The sequence below is a fragment of the Saccostrea cucullata genome, unplaced genomic scaffold (assembly GCF_032062105.1).
Source record: "Saccostrea cucullata isolate Sc308-1 unplaced genomic scaffold, CSIRO_AGI_Scuc_v1 ctg4610, whole genome shotgun sequence".
Taxonomy (NCBI): domain Eukaryota; kingdom Metazoa; phylum Mollusca; class Bivalvia; order Ostreida; family Ostreidae; genus Saccostrea; species Saccostrea cuccullata.
Genome location: NW_026920154.1, coordinates 22,599 through 41,401, shown reverse-complemented (window position 1 = coordinate 41,401; position 18,803 = coordinate 22,599). Strand labels below are relative to the sequence as shown.

The 18,803-nt window shown below is 34.0% G+C and overlaps 1 long non-coding RNA gene across 1 annotated transcript; it reads left to right on the top strand.

Moving 5' to 3' along the window:
* Positions 1 to 11,058: 11,058 nt before the first annotated feature.
* LOC134244216 (uncharacterized) lies at positions 11,059 to 14,171 on the top strand. The gene is made up of 3 exons (XR_009987177.1): positions 11,059 to 11,197; positions 11,822 to 11,980; positions 13,854 to 14,171. It is a non-coding gene; the product is annotated as an uncharacterized LOC134244216 (long non-coding RNA).
* The last annotated feature ends 4,632 nt before the right edge of the window (positions 14,172 to 18,803 follow it).

Genomic DNA, 18,803 nt, shown 5'->3' with positions numbered 1-18,803 from the left:
TACATATGTACATTTAAAATCTCTTATAAATAGTTTTCAAAATAAAAATTGGATTGTGCGTTTCATTGAAACTAAAATTTATAGTTTCTTACTAAAGAAACCAGATGATCCAATATCTTTGAAGTTTTATGAAGGATAAAAAAAAAAGGTTATATCACATCCGTGAAATTGAAATTACGGAAATTAAAGAATGGATCGATTTTGATATATTAGAGTACGTTTTGAAATGTTAAATCATATCCTACCTTTATTGCTCCTTTGGGAGCAGTAAATGGATTATCCTCAGTGAATGCTGCCCTTTCGGAGAATTGTTCTCTGTTCTTTTCCTCTTTCCGCTATAATGAGAAAAAATTGCCATAATTTTAAATTTATAATTCTCAAGTTGTGCTTTTAATGTAGAAAATTGTAAAGAAAAGAACATAAACTATAGGTTAAAGTAAAATTGGTGAAAAAACATGCCAAACATCCCTTGTATAGAACAGTTTTCATATTTGATCTAATAAGAGCTACACATATATGATTACCTTTTTGTGGAAGCTGATAAACATCATCCATGAATTGTTTATGCTAGGTATGTATACAATTTTAATTTACATGAGGACCATATGATCCAACATTTCAGTCTTTCATATTAAATTGACATTTCTTATGTGGTTAAAATTTGTTATTGTTTTAAATTCATATAATTTACTTATCTAACAATGTGCCTGCTGCAGTTTCGATTAAGTTTGTTCGAATTCATCCTACAAACATGCTGCAAGATTTCCTTCTTTATTTATAAATTTATATATGGAATTATTTGATATGTTTACCCAGATTGACCAGTATTTGCATTTAAGGTTGAAAACATATTAAGTAAAACTTATCTATTCTTGCTCATGGGCTCAGACACAAATTTCCTTACTTCTGTAACATATAAATTGCAACACATAAATACAATTGTCAGTACATTAAAGGGCACTTAAATCCAGTTCTCTTTTACAGCGAGAAAGTTATACATTGTAAATGGCGAAAACTCCCCCGCATTATTATTTATATTAATCGCAAGGATCAATGACTATCTATTTGATAAATGTCAATAAATTCACAGGATTGCGAGCACATTGTCACCAGAAGATGATATTGGTGAAAATGATGCCAACATGTACACCTCTTGTAAGGTTAGACAAGATTTTGTCATTGTCTTGTCAAGTTGATACTTAACAAGCACTCTAAAGGACAATCGAATCATATGATTGATTCATTCAATTCTTATTGTCCTCAATTGGTCATTTTTGTCACTTAAGTCGTAAACATTGTTTGGGTGTTAAATTGTCAATAAAGTGGGTCTTGATGTACTAGAAGATGTGTAATAATTGGACGAGTAATTGTCTTATAGTGGGTCAACTATGACGAGGCAAATGGCTAGTATGGGTCGATAAACATCAAAAGAAAAGAGATCACATCAAGCAATATTCATCGTTTTCTCGAATGGAAGAATTAAGTCGCTAATGCTGGAAAATTAGAATCATTTACCAGATAAATCGTCAGTGTTTGACATCATACAATATGTTACTCAAAACTTCAATAGTTGTTAAGAAGAATATAATCGTGCAAAAATTAAAAAAAGAAGAGAAGATATTTTCTTTTTTTTTATGATAAATCCATATTTTAATTAAAACCAGTCTGCCTCCATTTGTTAAAAAAGTCCTTTTCAAAAAAATAAAAAATAAAAATAACGAATTCTGGATACTATCCTAATCTTTTATATAGATAACAAGTGTTTCCTTTAATGAGTCGTATATTTTTGACAACTGCAATCAATTGCGGATAATGTTTACCAATTTTACGGACGACAGTGAGAAGAACTACTGGTTTAGGTGATTTATATGGTAATCTATGGGACACCAAAAAGTTTCTATGGATTCGTTTTCGTTTTAATTTCATCTATCCCGTACCACCTCGAGCTATTATTGCTCGCCTTGTCACCATTTATAAGAAAGCAGAAACCAAAAGGAAAGACATAAAATATGTTGAACAACAAATGGTAGAATTTATTTTAGAATGTTGTATGCCCAAATCGCCACTAATGCTTTCAAGATGCATCAAATTAATTCAAACGAGAAGCAAATTTCTCTTCACTATTTCCTTAAAGAGCGCATATTTAACCTATTGTCTAGTTAGTGAAGAATGAAGGCAGACATAAAACAACGGTCAACAGGTCACAAAAACCATCCAATTCGTAGAAAAACATAGCAAGGAATGTTTACTTTAGCTTCTAAATGTACAGTGTATGTAGAAAGTTCGTTTCAATTATCACAATTTTTATCACCATCACCACCTTTTCCTCACAGTACCTCTAGTTTTTTTCGATAATTTTATTATTTGTCGCCTTTTCTTCATAAATGATATACTCTATATTTAAAAGCTTGACATATTCATTGTTCTAAAAAAATTTTTTTTTCCAAAATTGGTTTATGTTACCTTTGTACTAAATTAACAAGGCCGCATCCAATTTCCCGACAGTCTTCTGGCATTCTCTCTAGTGCCAATCGGGCAAAGTATTCGGTGGCTTTCACATCGGCAGATTGTCGCCGCACCCTGAATATAAAGAGAAAAGCTACTATTTATCATACTAATTTTGACAATTTTTTTTTAAAGTGAACAATTTCGAATATGCTGAATTGAAACTGAACGCAATCCTTTTTTGTTCTTGAGCTGTTCACCAAAAAATGTAACACAAATAAACACAATATAAAATACTGGGTGATTGCCCAGGAAAACAAAATTTATAACATGTATATAGTTAAGTAGACATTTATAAATAATTTGTAGGATTCTAGAACTAACATGTATATATTTCCATTTCTAAATTTTTTCTCTATAATAACCCTTTGAAAGTAAACGGAGTTGATTTCCTGATAATTCTGCTGGAATGTAAATTAGGTAGGTCGATAGGTCAGCAGCTACGGAGGCCTAATACGCATGCAAAGCTCGTGCGCATCTGTCTCTGTGTCTGACGCTAAGGAGGCCAAATATGCATGTAAATCTCGTGCGGCTGCCTTTATGTTTGACGTCAGTGTGCGAGGACTATTGAAATTGGCATGGAAGTCCTCGTCTAATTTAAATTTATTAGTCTACATTTTTAATGTCTAAGTTTACAATTTTATTTCACAATGAAATGGAAATATAAGGAATCACTGTCTAGTTTTGAGAGTATGCCAGGGACATCAACAATAGTAGGAAACATGGGATAATTTTAGCATAACGGGCTTATACACCCTTCTCATACTCCCAAAACTAGACAGTGATTCCTTAAATAAATGGCATGCTATAACAATGTTGAATTTCTTATTTTTTTACATCTTATTCTAAACGTTCTTTTTATACAGACATATTTATACACCCTTCTCTAATCAGCATAAAATTTATATTGCATTTTCTTTTCATTGTATACAGGAAAAATTCCGCCGCGTTTTATTTTTGACACTTAAGCCCATTGCATATATCAGGAGGATGAATTTTAGAACGGGGCGAATTCAAAGAACGCCGTAGGATTTTTTAAATAGACCTGTGCAAATTTAAGACGTCCCGGGCAAAATTGTTTGACAATCTGAAAGGGCGAAAATAAGCATGTATTCAGTATATATTTGATCACAAACTTTGCTTGATCATTGTATATGGCTTACGGCTGGTGTGACTAGTTTAACAGGGAATGTTTTCTCCTCCAAGGCACTTGATCCCACCTCTGGAATTTCGAGGAGTCCGTGTTTCATTGATTTGTATTTTTTTTTCCCCTACTTTTTATGAGATCGATCTTTTTTCATTATCTTCATTTTTTTTTTTTACAAAACAATTATAGGTGAGCTTGCTGGAAAAATTCATGTAAAAAAATCGTATTTGCGTATCCATTATCCTTTGGTCTATTATGATTTAATTCTTAACTGAAGTTGTTTTGATTTGAATCTTTAAACACATAAGTGTTGTATTCTTTGTTTGACAACTCATCTTTTTATGTATAATGAACCACTTGTCTTTTTTTTTGCAATCACGTTTTCATGACACTCTTTCAAAATTCAATAAAACCCCTTCAATATATGTTCCCAAAAATATGACAAACAAAACCCAGTTTTTATATGTAAAAAAAAAACAGGATGAATGCCAGAAATTTTCTTCCTCTTCCTTAAATACCCAAAGGATTCTCTGCTGCTAAAGCCGGAAACAAATTATTGTGATTTAGTTTTTAAACACGACGACACTAAATTGCATTTAATTATCTAAAATACAACAAACAAGAATGATTGTCTTTTGACATCAATATTGATGTAGTCCACCGATTAATGTTTATTCATGACTGACTTTAATCTGATATAAACCATTAAAAGACATCAAGGCGAAAGAAGAATGGAACATAAACATGTACAAGAACAAGTTACCAGGAAGCGAAACAACCTCTTTGACAAGATATTTTTTATCCAAATACATGGAGAGAGGGAGAGAGAGATTGTCTTTTGGGATCCACCTCCCCCCCCCCCCGAAAAAAAATACGAATTCAGCAATAACACTGACACAGAATACGTACATGCTTTTTTTACTAAGCATACATTAAACTGTAATAAAAAAAAAATTCCCAGAATAATAGCTATTTAAGCAAATTATTCTTAAAATACTTTACATAAATGACGAATACGGTTTTGTCAAAAAAACAAAATTAACAACAGCGGAAGTTAAAATACGGTTACATAACCAGTAATTGTTAAGAAAAATAGGTCAACGAAAAGAGATAAAGCACCTACCCACCTCGCCCCCTTTACATAATACAAAAAATAACCACCTCCATCCCCCATAAAGAAAGAAAACGCCGTCGTAAGAGATAAACCAAAATGTGAGTAGCTATTTACAAAGGATATAAAATACTTAAAATTTTCATCTGGCATTTCTTACAGGATTTTGCTGAATCTGGACCTCTGCATCAAATTCAAAATTTGTCACCACAAAATTAGTGTAAAGATCTGAATACAGAACAAAAATGTTTCCTTACCTCCTACTATCCAGTTGTCTTCCATTAGTAGCACAAACAAAGAGGAAGCAAAGACATATCACTTTAGAAACAGTGCTTATATACTGCATTTTAAATTAGGAAGAAATAGCTCAGTTCAGTTGAAATTTTGTTATCGTTGGTCTCTTGTAGAAATGAATCTTCTGTCAATTTCGCTTTCTCCTGTCCACAAGTTTGATCACTTTTGGCGCGAATACTTCTCACCTCGACTCTTTTGTAATTGATGGCTGATAGAATTGGGATCGATGGAGGTTCTTCGACGATTAAATACCCCTCCTTTCCCTTGTTTGACGTACGTCACAAGCGGAATCGGATAATCTAAAAATGCAATTAACGATGACCATCACTTCAATTAATGTATCCAAAATGCTGGTGCGGTCCAGGAAACACAGAAACATTTAAAACGTTATTAAAATAGGCATCCGCATGACATTGCCTTTCAATTATCAACCATAATGTCGACCCTTAGACAGATCTGCAAGCATCCGTTTACTGTAGTTATATATTTGATGAAATTATATTCATCTCTGAATGCGTATTTCGTTTTGACCTACTTGTTACCTCCTCATTTGGTACAACATCAATTTTTTCAAATCTAATATAAAATATTATCACAGGTTTATATTAAGTGATGAAAATTTGTGCATCCTTTTACTTAATTCGAAACTTAAAGTCATATTACTGTAATTGCACATTATAATTAATGACATTTTTTAAAGTATGAGGTTTTCGTGGGAGAGGAAGGGGTGGGAAAGGTTATGCCATATCATTGTTTAATCCCATTCAGGTTTGGAATAATCTATGTTTTTTCTAAATATTTTTTCTTTGCTCGTACGTTGTTTATATATACATGTACCTAATTCATTTTCATGTAAAACATTTACAAGTACATATTTCAGAAGTCCTATTGATTTTTATTAACAAATTTAGACGTAAAATATTCAGGGACTTCGTTAATGTCGGGTTCCATTTACAGTCTCACGCATGAATTCTAAACAGAAGTCGGTGTCTATATATGTACATGTATATGCTGAGATACGAAAAACATCTCTCGCTTTATAAGTTCATTTGAGCTATAATTGATCAACCCAGCTGCATTATTTTTTATTACTCTTTTTTATTTTTAAATTTCAATCTATATTTTTTTCAAGTATCGGACAATTGACCAAAAATATCTTTACAAGCTAGAAAACATGTATTACTTGTGTATAATAACGTTACATGTATATACGTGTAAATGAATTTGCATAATTTTCAGACATAATCTTTTAATGTAGTTTTTTTAATTTCTTTTTTTTAAAACGTTCGTATTAAATTTTTGAATGACAAAGAGATGAAAAATTACTTGATAAAAATTCAATTATAAATGTAACACAAATACAATGTATCTATTATTTTCCAGGAGAAATGTTCCTTATTTCGGTAAGCATGAAATTGCACCAGGTTTATATCATAATTGTTCTATACACTGTATACTTGTATTAGTTTAGAGCGTTTTAAAGTATTCACACAATTTTATACATTATGATTTTAAGCTATTCACATCAATTTTACAAATAGTAATGTTAATCAAGAAATAGTAAATGAAACATAAATATCTCTAAAAAGAGCGACACTAAATACTATCGATTATGCGTAGCCATCATGGTTTTAACTTCGTTTCTTTTGAGAAATGATGTAGCCATTGTTTGCTTGTTCAGTCTGGTCTCTGAAGATAGGAGAAATTTGTCAGACTTAAAACTGTGATTGCCACCCCTTCTACAGATGATTAGACGCATCATTGCTAATAAGTATCGATCTTCAACTTCCACACAGGAAGTAAATTGTAAATAAATAGAGTGATCCTATCAGAATATAAAATAATTGTTCTAATAAAATCGCTACAAGTATCGTCATTTCAAAGATGGATAAAACATTAATTTTAAATTCATCTGAACTTTCTCTCCCGCGCTGCGCAGTGGTTAGAGGGTCTACTCTAGAGTCGCGAAGTGAGGAGTTGATCCTCACCTCGTGGGTTCGAATCACACTATGAGACGTGGAAACCGGTCCTTCGGATGAGACCGTATAAACTGAGGTCCTGTGTCGCAGTAGGTACGGAAAGAGATCCCTCCCTGCTCAATGGCCTGAGTATCGAGTATAGGACAAAATTTGCAGCCCTCCACCGGCAAGTTGTTACATCTCCATATATGAGTGAAAAATTCTCGAGAGGAACATTAAACAACATACAATCAATCAATCATCTGAACTTTCCAAGAAACTTGCACATTACTTGTTTATTGCTAAAGGTTGTCACAAATTATCGTAAATGCTCTTGATCAAACCAACTTTTCTTCTAATTGAGAAACGTAAGTTTGTTTAATGCCCCTTCGAGAATTGTTCACTAATATTGAAAAAAAGCCTCTTGCCACGGTGGAGGGCTGCAAATTTAAGCTTTACTCGACATTAACGACCTTCGAGCAGAAAGGACTGGTTTCTACGACCCACAATTGGATTTCTGTGGTCCTTCGCATGACAGGGTGCAAATATATATCAATCAAATGAAACTCAAAATTTATTCAAATGAACAATTATAGATATCTGAAACATTTTTACTAGCGTCATTATTAATCATATCATATGCATGTTATCTATGTCCTCCTATTCACTTTGAGATGACATAAACAATAATTTATCCATGGCATCTGTCTTTTTAACTATGCTGAAAATTTGAAGTCCATTTCCGTGAAGTGCAGAATTACACAACATCAGAGAGACCCTTTGGCTCTCACTGTTTAACTGTAATGCACTTTATTCAAATCGTTCTGAAAACATTGAAAAAAAGAAACCCGAGATGTTCTTTGAACTTGAGGCCCGTATCTGAAGTGTAAACAGAGAGATGCCTCTACGTAAAATGATCTTGACTTTGGACATAATTATCATCTAATAAGGTTTTAAGTTCTTAATACCAATTCACCGGAATCGTCTTCTATCAGATTTACAGTTTCTGCTTCAGGAGCCGTAACTCAAGAGCGATTCTTTGTTTGATCCAAGATCCAATAGAAGATATTATTTTCTCAAAGACGCATTTGCGCAAGCGTTATCAGCAATGATGATGATGGAGAATGCATTGATTAACAGTACGATTTCCTGGCTTTAGGAAATAATTAGTTCAGCAACATGTAAATATCAAAAAATAATATCCAAGTTTGGTGCTGTAACGCAATGAATGCATTCTGCGTCGTCTGTGTCTAGGGTGATGAATGTTTTAGCATTACGATCTTTTTTGTCTGTTGTTACAGCTTTTCACCGAATGCACATAGATTTGATTCAATTTTATTCACTGCGTTAAGTTAAATGTTTTTTCCATCTTATGATTAAACTGATTTTTCAGATTTCAGACCTGTTTACCCACATCGTTGTCTCTCAGTATTTTTGATTAAATTTTTCCGTGAGATTTGGCATTTGCCAGTAAGTTGGCACTTTTCATCGATTTTACATTTATTAGAGAACAACTGCTTTTTTGATTACAAAAACTTGGTTTAACTACATGGTCTTTGTCATGTTATAATATAATACCAGAGCTTTTTGGGGAACCCGACATCACTCAAGTGTTTTAAATCTTTCTCTTTTTTAGCGATTAAAAAGCGTGAAACTAAGACAGATCATAACGAAAACTAACTGCTAAATTCTAAACGAACCTATTTCAGATTTCCATATTTTTATAATAGCAAAACGTGAGACGTATTTTGAACTAAAAATCCATTAAAAAAATACGGCGAAATCGTAAGAGTAAACAGGTCTGAGATTTTAACACACCAGTAGCATTTTTTCTAATCAATTTCATTGTTTAATACACTATTAATGTAAAATTCATTAACCTTAAGTAGGATACCATTTTAAAGACATTTTCTAGGGGTTGTGCAGTTACAGAGACAATTCACCAAATTATGCATAAAGAATGTACAATTTCTACTAACAATATATCGCATATAAGTATTTAATATGAATTTTAATTATTTTTACTTAATATTATGGAACCGTGTTAATAACTTTGTTTGCAGTTAAATATATTCAATTAAAATCGCATACATTATCCAGCAAGATTAAAATTATAGGCAGATTCATATGGACCGGAAAGCATTGGTTGTGAAGTTGATTTTCAACCCACCTCAGTTATTTTCTTAGTGACAACGTTAAAAGTTTCACTCAAAAGTCAATTAATTTCGATTTCCGATTAGTACAACTTAGTAATTAATTAAAACAAATTTCAGAGCGTTATAACAAATAATATAAACGTAGTAATAAGTTATAATAACAAATTTCTGATGTTATAACAAATTAATAATAGTAACGTTTGCAGCCGTTATCCACATCCGTAGACGGACTCTTGGAAAAACTGACCATGAAACGTTATTTGATACGATGGACTAGTTAATGTCAGATTATGACTTCTTGTTATAAAGGGGCAGAATAATTATTTTTCAGGGAAAAATTATTTCAAAAATCTACCCAAACGTAAAACTTTCCGTTTAAAAATTCTGTCGCTTTTTCAGTCGTAATAAATTCATTAAATACCACTATCAAACAATGTGCGCGTTCGTTAGATTGAAATTATAGGTTTTGAAATTAATTTTATTCCACTTTGTCTCTAGCTCTTTCCAGCAGCATTTATCAAATTAATTGTTTACAAGTGAAACTATCAAAATGATATCTCTTTAATTGATCATTAAAGACCATCTTGCAAGAAAATTGATTGATGTATGTCTAGACGACCGAAAGTTTGAAGAAATCCAGTCAGTAAATTGCGCTGCAATGCGATGAGTTTTGAATGAAACCTTTGGAATATCGCTAAGACTAATTCTTGCATATATTCGGTTTTCTGTTATTCCTTTACGATATATTTTATTAATTTTTGACGGGTATAGGTCCCTTTCATGTACAATGCCTTTTTATAACACATCTTAATAGCTAATTTTTTCGACTTTGTTACTGTTGAAAAAAGTACATTTTGCTTTCGATTTAGTTATGTTACAATCCTTATGATTCAAAAAATTCACAAAATATACAAGAATTTTAATTGATTTTACTGCCAAAATAATTATATTGTTGACAAAATTTAAGGTATTGAAAGTTAAAGAGTTAAAGCCACGAAGTGCCGAAATCGGCCCCGTGATTATGAGTAAAATAAAGTTTCCCATATTGGAAAATTAATTATATCATGAAAAAGCTTTGACTTTATTTCTTAAAGGGTATTATTGAACACTTAAGAACAACATTTGAAATCTTTAATTAAAACAGCAATTATAAAGAATCCTGTTAATTTTGTGTATCAGTGTTATTTAATAAATATATTTAAATGAATATATTCATATTCATTTAACAAAGAGAGGAAATGTTAATTTTACTGTATTACTTTAGAAATTATATTGTGTTACTTTAGAAATTAATCAGAGGCAGTTATTGAACACGGAGGATTATATTTCAGAAAACATCATAAGATATAACATTGCAATGCCTTCAAATTTAGCTCAAAAATCAGCTGTTTAAAGTGACCACCCCTATGAAAGTTTTTTAGACTCGTCCATTTACAGGTGAATGACACACCTGAGTGACCACTAAACAATGCTTTCAATTTTAGCTCTACAAGTGAGTGGACGTAAGTTTATCGCTCCACGTTTCGCATGTTTTTATAGGCATTGCAGACGTTTAGAATGGCGCAAAGTCAGCTTTTCTCCCCAGATGCCTTAGGGAGAAGAACACCGTCTTCTGATAGACTGCAGGTTTGTGTTTCGGAAAACGAGCAAATTTCTGACGATGCAGAAAGTGATTATGAGCAAACGCCAATTCAGGGCAATAAAGACAAAAACACGCCAATAAGGGGCACAAAAGATACGCCAATACGGGGCACAAGAAATACGCCAATACGGGGCACTAATAATGCTGGTACGCCGATTCAGGGCACTAATGAAGAACCTCACTCTGATGAGGGTTCGGGAAGAGAATGGAGAAACGAACGAGTTAATGCATCCAAAAGTGAAAGTAGAAAGAGAAAGCGTGAGAAGGAGAGCGATAGCGATTCAGAAGAATCAAGTTCAGATGACAGCAGTAGTTCAAATGATTCCGAGTCAGATTCAGATTCAGATATGTTCAGTCCTTCACAGGTTTTGAAGATGAAGGGAGGTGAGAAATTACCAAAGAAAATAACGAAATACATTGAGAAGTATGCTAACAATGGCATTACCAAAGCTACTCGACAAGAAATAACAAAGAACTGTAAAACACCAAACACAAAAAGATTAAAATCAAAAGAAACTGACAGATTCATTAAAAAACTTTTTAGGAAAAGATTCAATCAGGCCATGTCCAACAAAAAAGAGAAAATTATAATAAATAACAAAATCGCATTCTTGATGCTACTGGTCCATTAGCCATACTTTGGCATGAAGCTGAAAAGGTCAGAAAAGCTAATAAAGGCATAGACCCCAATGATGTTATAAATATTGTACAGAGAGCATTAGTGTTGATTGGAAATGCTCATTATGTGTATCTCACAGACAGACGCAAGACTTTATTAGGCAAACTTGTACCAGAGTGTGTTGACCTAATTGAGGACAGTTCTGGAAAGAAAGCATTAAGGAAATCAAAAGATAAACTGTTTGGAAACACATTTAGGAAGCTGTTAGCTAAAGACAGTAAAGATAATAGAGAGATTTCAGATCTTCTTCCACAAAGAAAACGATTCAAGTCTGACAATAAGAACTCTTATTTCTATGATAACAATAACGAGAGAAGGAACTCTTTCAGAAATGGTGCAGGTCGACCCCAGCAGTTTTTTCGGACAGGGCCCTCAAACAACAGATACCAGTTTGGGGGCCACAATTACAGAGGACAACAGAGCCAGAGAGGCAGAGGTTCAGCAAAGTTTCCTCTTTCCAGAAAGACAGAAAATCAGTAGAAATGAAGGTAAGGCCAATCACTTCAGAATTAAAATTTCCTGTTTTGACAGAAAATCTCAAGAATATCCCTGTGGGGGGGAGGTTGAAATATTTCCATCAAAACTGGGAAAATCTGTCAAAAGATTGCTGGGTTCTAGAAACAGTGCTAGGCTTAAAACTAGAATTCTTTCAAAATCCCCCCGTTCAAGTGAATCTTCCTCATTTCAAGGGATTTTCCAAGGAAAAGAATGCATTGGTAAACCAAGAAATTCTCAACATGTTAGAAAAGAGAGCAATTTTACAAGTGGAAGACACATTGGACGGGTTCATAAGCCCCATATTTCTTGTAGAGAAAAAGGGAGGGGGGCAAAGATAAGTAAAGATTAGGCCTTTAAAAAAGGTACATCTGTAAATGAGGTATTAGAAATGGCAGACTGGTCACATGCAGGAACCTTTTATAAATTTTATTGTAGGTCTACATGCTTAGATAAATCAGATGGATTTTCCAAAGCAGTTTTGACTTTAGGTTAGTTGGAGCTTTGAACCTGCAATGTTATATCTTATGATGTTTTCTGAAATATAATTGAAGATTTTATGAGGGCATATTGCCCGAAATGAAATATTGATTATATGAAGAAAACTCATAAGATATAACATTGCACTCACTCCAGTTAGTCGGATGGGTTGTCTCAGGAGATCCATGCAAACAATGCACTTATCACAAGAGACTGAAGATCTCATCTGTAACTCATGGGGAAAGGGCACAACATCTTCTTACAATTCAGCCTGGAAAAAGTGGGTTAGCTGGTGTGTCAGAAGGGAGGTTGATCCATTTTCAGCCCCTATAAGCTTTGTATTAGATTTTTTAAGCTATTTGTATTATGAGGGGTTTCAATATAGAACAATTAATGTTCACAGATCTGCTCTTTCCTCTGTGATGCCTCATGTCAATAATTTGCCCATTGGTCAGCATTCCATGGTAAAACTTCTAATGAGAGGTATTTTAAGAGGAAATCCCCCCTTACCAAGATATAAAGAGACATGGGATGTAGATAAGGTTTTAAATTATTTTATTTCTCTCCCAAGTAATGAAGAACTCTCTCTAAAACTCTTGTCAAAAAAGTTGGCTATGCTTTTAGCTATTGCTGCCCCCAAAAGAGTTTCAGAAATAGCAAGATTAGATAAGGGGTTCATGCAAGTTATACCATCGGGTGTTGAATTTCTTTTGCCAGGGTTGTCAAAGACGCAAAGAGATTGCCGTTCAAAAGAAGTGTTTTATGCACGTTTTCCAGATCACAAAAATCTGTGTGTAGTTGAATGTTTACTTGAGTATTTACACAGAACAAAGACATTTAGAACTCATAATGAGCATTCAGGTGATCCAATATTACGGTCGGTTATTAAGCCACATAAAGGTTTAACAGCTAATACAGTTTCAAATTGGATAAGGGATGTTATGGCCATGGCAGGTATTGATACTGCTAAATTTAAGCCTCATTCAGCTCGTAGTGCATCAACCAGTAAGGCCTTTAAAAAAGGTACATCTGTAAATGAGGTATTAGAAATGGCAGACTGGTCACATGCAGGAACCTTTTATAAATTTTATTGTAGGTCTACATGCTTAGATAAATCAGATGGATTTTCCAAAGCAGTTTTGACTTTAGGTTAGTTGGAGCTTTGAACCTGCAATGTTATATCTTATGATGTTTTCTGAAATATAATTGAAGATTTTATGAGGGCATATTGCCCGAAATGAAATATTGATTATATGAAGAAAACTCATAAGATATAACATTGCAATCCCTCCACAACCCACCCATAATCAGATTTTGACTTTAATTCATGCATTTTTCTTTTACTGAGTTACATTGATATATAATTATAATTCTAATATATTTCAGAGTGAAGAGACCCTGTGAGTCAGAGAGCTGCACAGAAATGTCCTGGAAAAAAATGTTATATTAGTATTGAAATTATTAAAGGATTGAAATAATAATATTGTGTTGTTATAAATCACAATTGCAAAATTGAAAGCATTGTTTAGTGGTCACTCAGGTGTGTCATTCACCTGTAAATGGACGAGTCTAAAAAACTTTCATAGGGGTGGTCACTTTAAACAGCTGATTTTTGAGCTAAATTTGAAGGCATTGCAATGTTATATCTTATGAGTTTTCTTCATATAATCAATATTTCATTTCGGGCAATATGCCCTCATAAAATCTTCAATTTTAATGAACGAAGTGGAATGTTTTACTGAACACAATATTTAATGAAGTAAATGTTTGATAAAAACAGGATACAGATAACAAAAACAGAATAAGCTAGAGGTACTGTGAGCAAGAACTCAAAAATGATACCCCCGCCTCCCATATGAAAACATTGGCAGTATGTTTTGCTATGAGAAACCCAAGATTTGTGTCGGATCAAAAAGTGAAATAGAAGGTACACATTGGCTTTATGTTATAAAGATTCTGTGAAAGTCTCCTCAAATTTCAGTCGGTGGTATAAGAGGAGTTGCGGATAAGAGATGGGTACCAAAAAGCATAGCAAACCGACGGACACCCCGATTACTATAAACCCTCCGCTGTTCAAGCTAGGGGTATAATAAACAACATGAACATTTTCAACAATGGTCACATTCAAATTCCAGAGCCTCTAATGTTTCATCATCCAATAAGGTTAAATCATTATAAGTGACGCGCGTTTTGTGCATCCACCTTGGACATTTTGTGCAGCCAATCCAGTTCTATGGAGCATTGTTTTTCTGCATATGCACAAAACATTTTGCACATTTGGTTAAATATGTCGGCGTTTCACAATTCTAGTATTTTTATAAAATAGCAATTACTTTGGAACTATAAAGCATCAGAATTGTGTATTTTACCAGTCTTACCAGCGTTTATTGTACCGTTCACTGAAAATGAACTCTTTTTCATGCTGAGATACCCTTCTGTTTAACACTGTCAAACTCCTTAGAAAATATAACAACCTATACATTTTTTGCAATTATTAGAAAATTTTAATTATATTAAGTGAAATAAATCAGTTTTACTAATTTGAAGCCATAAAACTTGGAGGATGGCAAAATCTTCCTAAAGAAAATTTGTTTGTATGTTGTTTAACGTCCCTCTCGAGAAATTATCACTCATGTGCAGACGCCATCACTTGCCGCGGGAGAGCTGCAAATTCTGTCCTGTACACGGCACTCAGGGCCATTGAGCAGGGAGGAATCTTTTTTCGTGCCAGCACCTATTGTGACACGGGACCTCAGTTCAAACGATCTGACCATCTCATTCAAAGGACTGTGCTTGAGGTCACACAGTAGGATTCGAACCCGCTACGTAAGGATCAATTCCTTACTTCGCGACTCCAGAGCAGACGCTTTGACCACTGCGCCACGCGGGCGACAGAAACTTTTTACTTCACAAGTAGATACATAAATTTGTGAAGTAACACGCCATTTTCTTCCACCTTTCTGCACACGTGTCTTAATGTCTAGATCAAAACAAAGATTTGCCATTATAACACACTGGTTTGACATTTTTTAAAAATACTCCTAATTAATTCCCGTTTAGGGAATGCTCTCTATCTTTCATTGCACCTGATCCCATCTCTGATGTTTTGGAGGTCTGTGTTTGCTCTGCTCCTATTTTGTATTGTTTTATGGAGTTTTGATTTTGAATACTGTTTGTTATTTCCATATACATGTATTTCATTTTAGTGAAAGTCATTATTGCAGAAACAATATAATGTTTATCAACGAAGGGCAAGTTGGACATCGTTAGCCTCTGGAAAGTTGTTTCTTTCTGTTCATTTTGTCCCAATGTTAAAATCTGAAACCGAAAGTACATTGCAAATGGCGGATTTTATAGGGGTCTTGTCTTAATAAATGTCATACTATCAATAACAGCCTTTCCGAGACCATTTACGTCCAACTTGCCCTTCATTGATAAACATGTATTATTTCTGCAATGATGGTTTTTACCAAAAGTACAGAAATAAACAGGTGCATTAGTTTTTAAATTTGCAAATTTTTAGAGATAAATATCTGTTTTCAAGCGATACTTTCTATATGCTAATCTATGATATATTTATAAACTGTAAAAAGTTTTAACCTTTTGCCTCATATAGTTTTGGAACTATTTTAAAAATAAATCTTGGAACATCTTGACCTTTGGCAAAACCTTATAAGAGTTCCTGCGCCATTATGTTACATTGTGTTTTATGTCGATTGGATTATGAGCGATATTTCTTAAATGTGAAACTGTGTACGAACTGTCTTTTTAGCTCACCTGAGCCGAAGGCTGTTAAATTTACAAGGAGGGTAGGAGAACAGGGCAAAAGTGCACTCCAACTGATGCTTTCAAGCTACTACGATGTGCCAGGGATGCGAATGAAATAAGAACATTTCCCACTGATGATTGGCTTAGTACACAGCTGGTGCAGGAATTGATCTCTAGATCTGCTCAGAAATCTCTGTCACTTTAGACAACAAAAGACATCGAAGAAGCTGATGCTGATCTAGAGGAGATTTTAGAATTAAGCTCTATGTAGCCGTAGCTGCAGATCTGTAGCGTTATAGACAAGTATATAAAACCATAACGCTACAGATCTCCATCCATAGAGAAACTGGAGAAACAATCGAGTCATGACTGAGACTGCGAAACTGTGATGTTTAAGATTTGTGTCTGCAAGAAAGTTTCGGCGGACTATCAGTTTAAATAATCGGTTTTTGAAAGATTTTGGTTTCTCTGGTGGTCCCCAGTGAGCCTACTCTTTTTTGAACTACAGAGAAACGATCTTTTACGTTCGAAGGGGGTAGTCATCCTTGACACCGGGCATCATTGTCGTACCGTCCGACGGACTTAAAGATTTCCTCAAAACTATGTAAACTGTTAAAAATATTGTATAAACAGTTGATAAAATAAATTGATAGTATAACTCAATGCCTGGGGGAATTGAAGCTGTTACCTAAGTTTAATATTTACATGTTTACATGTAATTATGCCTTTTTCGTCAATTTATGCTATTAAACAAGAGGTGTTTATAAAACACTTACCCCCCCCCCCCCCAACCACCAAACAATTGGAATTTTTCCAAAGGATATAACTTTGTCAAAAATAGCTTGGTCTAACCCAAAAAAAACTTAGATATTCTTATGATAAATCTGTTATCTAAATTTTATTTCGTAATATATAACAACCTCTGCAAAGGAAATGACGTGCCCAACAATCTAGACACTGATTCCATGCATTTAAATTATTTCCATTCCATTACGCCCTAGTAATTAAAGATTCGGGGATAGTACGTAGTTTTTGCCCCGTTCGCACATGTACGTCTTTAACTCTGATGCCCCCTCTTCAAAATCATTTTGTAGAGTGGCTTGAAATTCTAATTCCAGAGTCATGCAATTTGTGACACAACAGCCTTGATCATCACTAGCGTCCTGCGCAGATCGTGAGACTGAATGATGTGTTTGAGGGATAATTTCTGGAATTGCTTCCCCGATAAGGAATTATGATACATATACATAATTATACATTCACCTCTCAAGCCTTTTCATATTGAGATACATGTAGTGAATAATCCATCATGACGATTAAAACTTACAAAGTTTCTAAAACATGTCCCAAATGACAGCAAAAGTGAACTTTCTTGAATGTAAGATTTCACATATTAAGTACTTATATTATTACCAAAAATATGTGGGACTTAAACAAATAACTCTAAATGACGCACATATCATAGGCCTTTTAAGTACCGCTAGGGTTCGTTGTTATGAACGATAACTCACTGCTAAAACAGACCCGAGGTATCTAACTGTTTATAGGCAAGTCGTATTTTTGCGTTTCCCATTCGTTTCTTTGCTGTCAGTAGAATCCAGTGGTTTTAAAACTTAGCACCAATGTTAAAATTATTTACTGTATATTTGAGGACACCGTTTAACTACATATATTAAAAAATTTTAATTAAAGAAGGATATGGAGATAACGAACAGTATTCAATCTCAAAGTCCATAAAACAATACAAAATAAGAGCAGAGCAAACACGGACCCCCGAAACATCAGAGGTGGGATCAGGTGCCATGGAGGAGTGAGCATCCCCTGCCGACCGGTCACACCCGCCGTGTGCTCCTTGTCATGATCAGGAAATAACGGAAAAAATCCGTCGTCAATTCAGTGTATAAATATGGACTAACAATTGGTATAAAACCGTCAGTCAGCATTTGACTCAATGATAAATTGTATTTGTTGACAAGGTCATTGTATCGACCATAGAACTTACGAAATGATGACTTTAAACGAGACTGCTGGGGGGGGGGGGGGGGGGTTGAGGTAAACTTTTTCTCAGTGTCAACTACTTTCAGTACCAATTCTAATACTACATTTTCAGTTACACAGCACTAAAAGTGGGGGGGGGGGGCAACCACGCTTTCAATTAACATTTCCTATAGTATAAATAAGGTTGGGAAAAAAGTGGGGGGCCAGGCCCCCCACTGTTGCTACGCGCCTGTGTAAGGAACCCTTTTGTGTGCATACAATACCAATGATGAAGCAGCCTATATGTCATTCCTGTAAACGATAACTCTTAAATCGGCACTTAGTTGGTCATTTTTCACACCTGAGTTACCTGTCCTTAAAACACAACATTGTAAAAGTCAACTATAAATTATTAATTTTTTTAATGATTTAATTAAAAGTATGCATAGGATATTATCTTTTTTTTTTATATTTTCATGTACCTATAATTCTATCTATGCAATGTTTTTTTTCCATACATGTATGTGCAACTTGAAAAATTAGTTGAAAGGCCTATATATCACTGCTTCCAGTTCAATTCAAAGATAAACT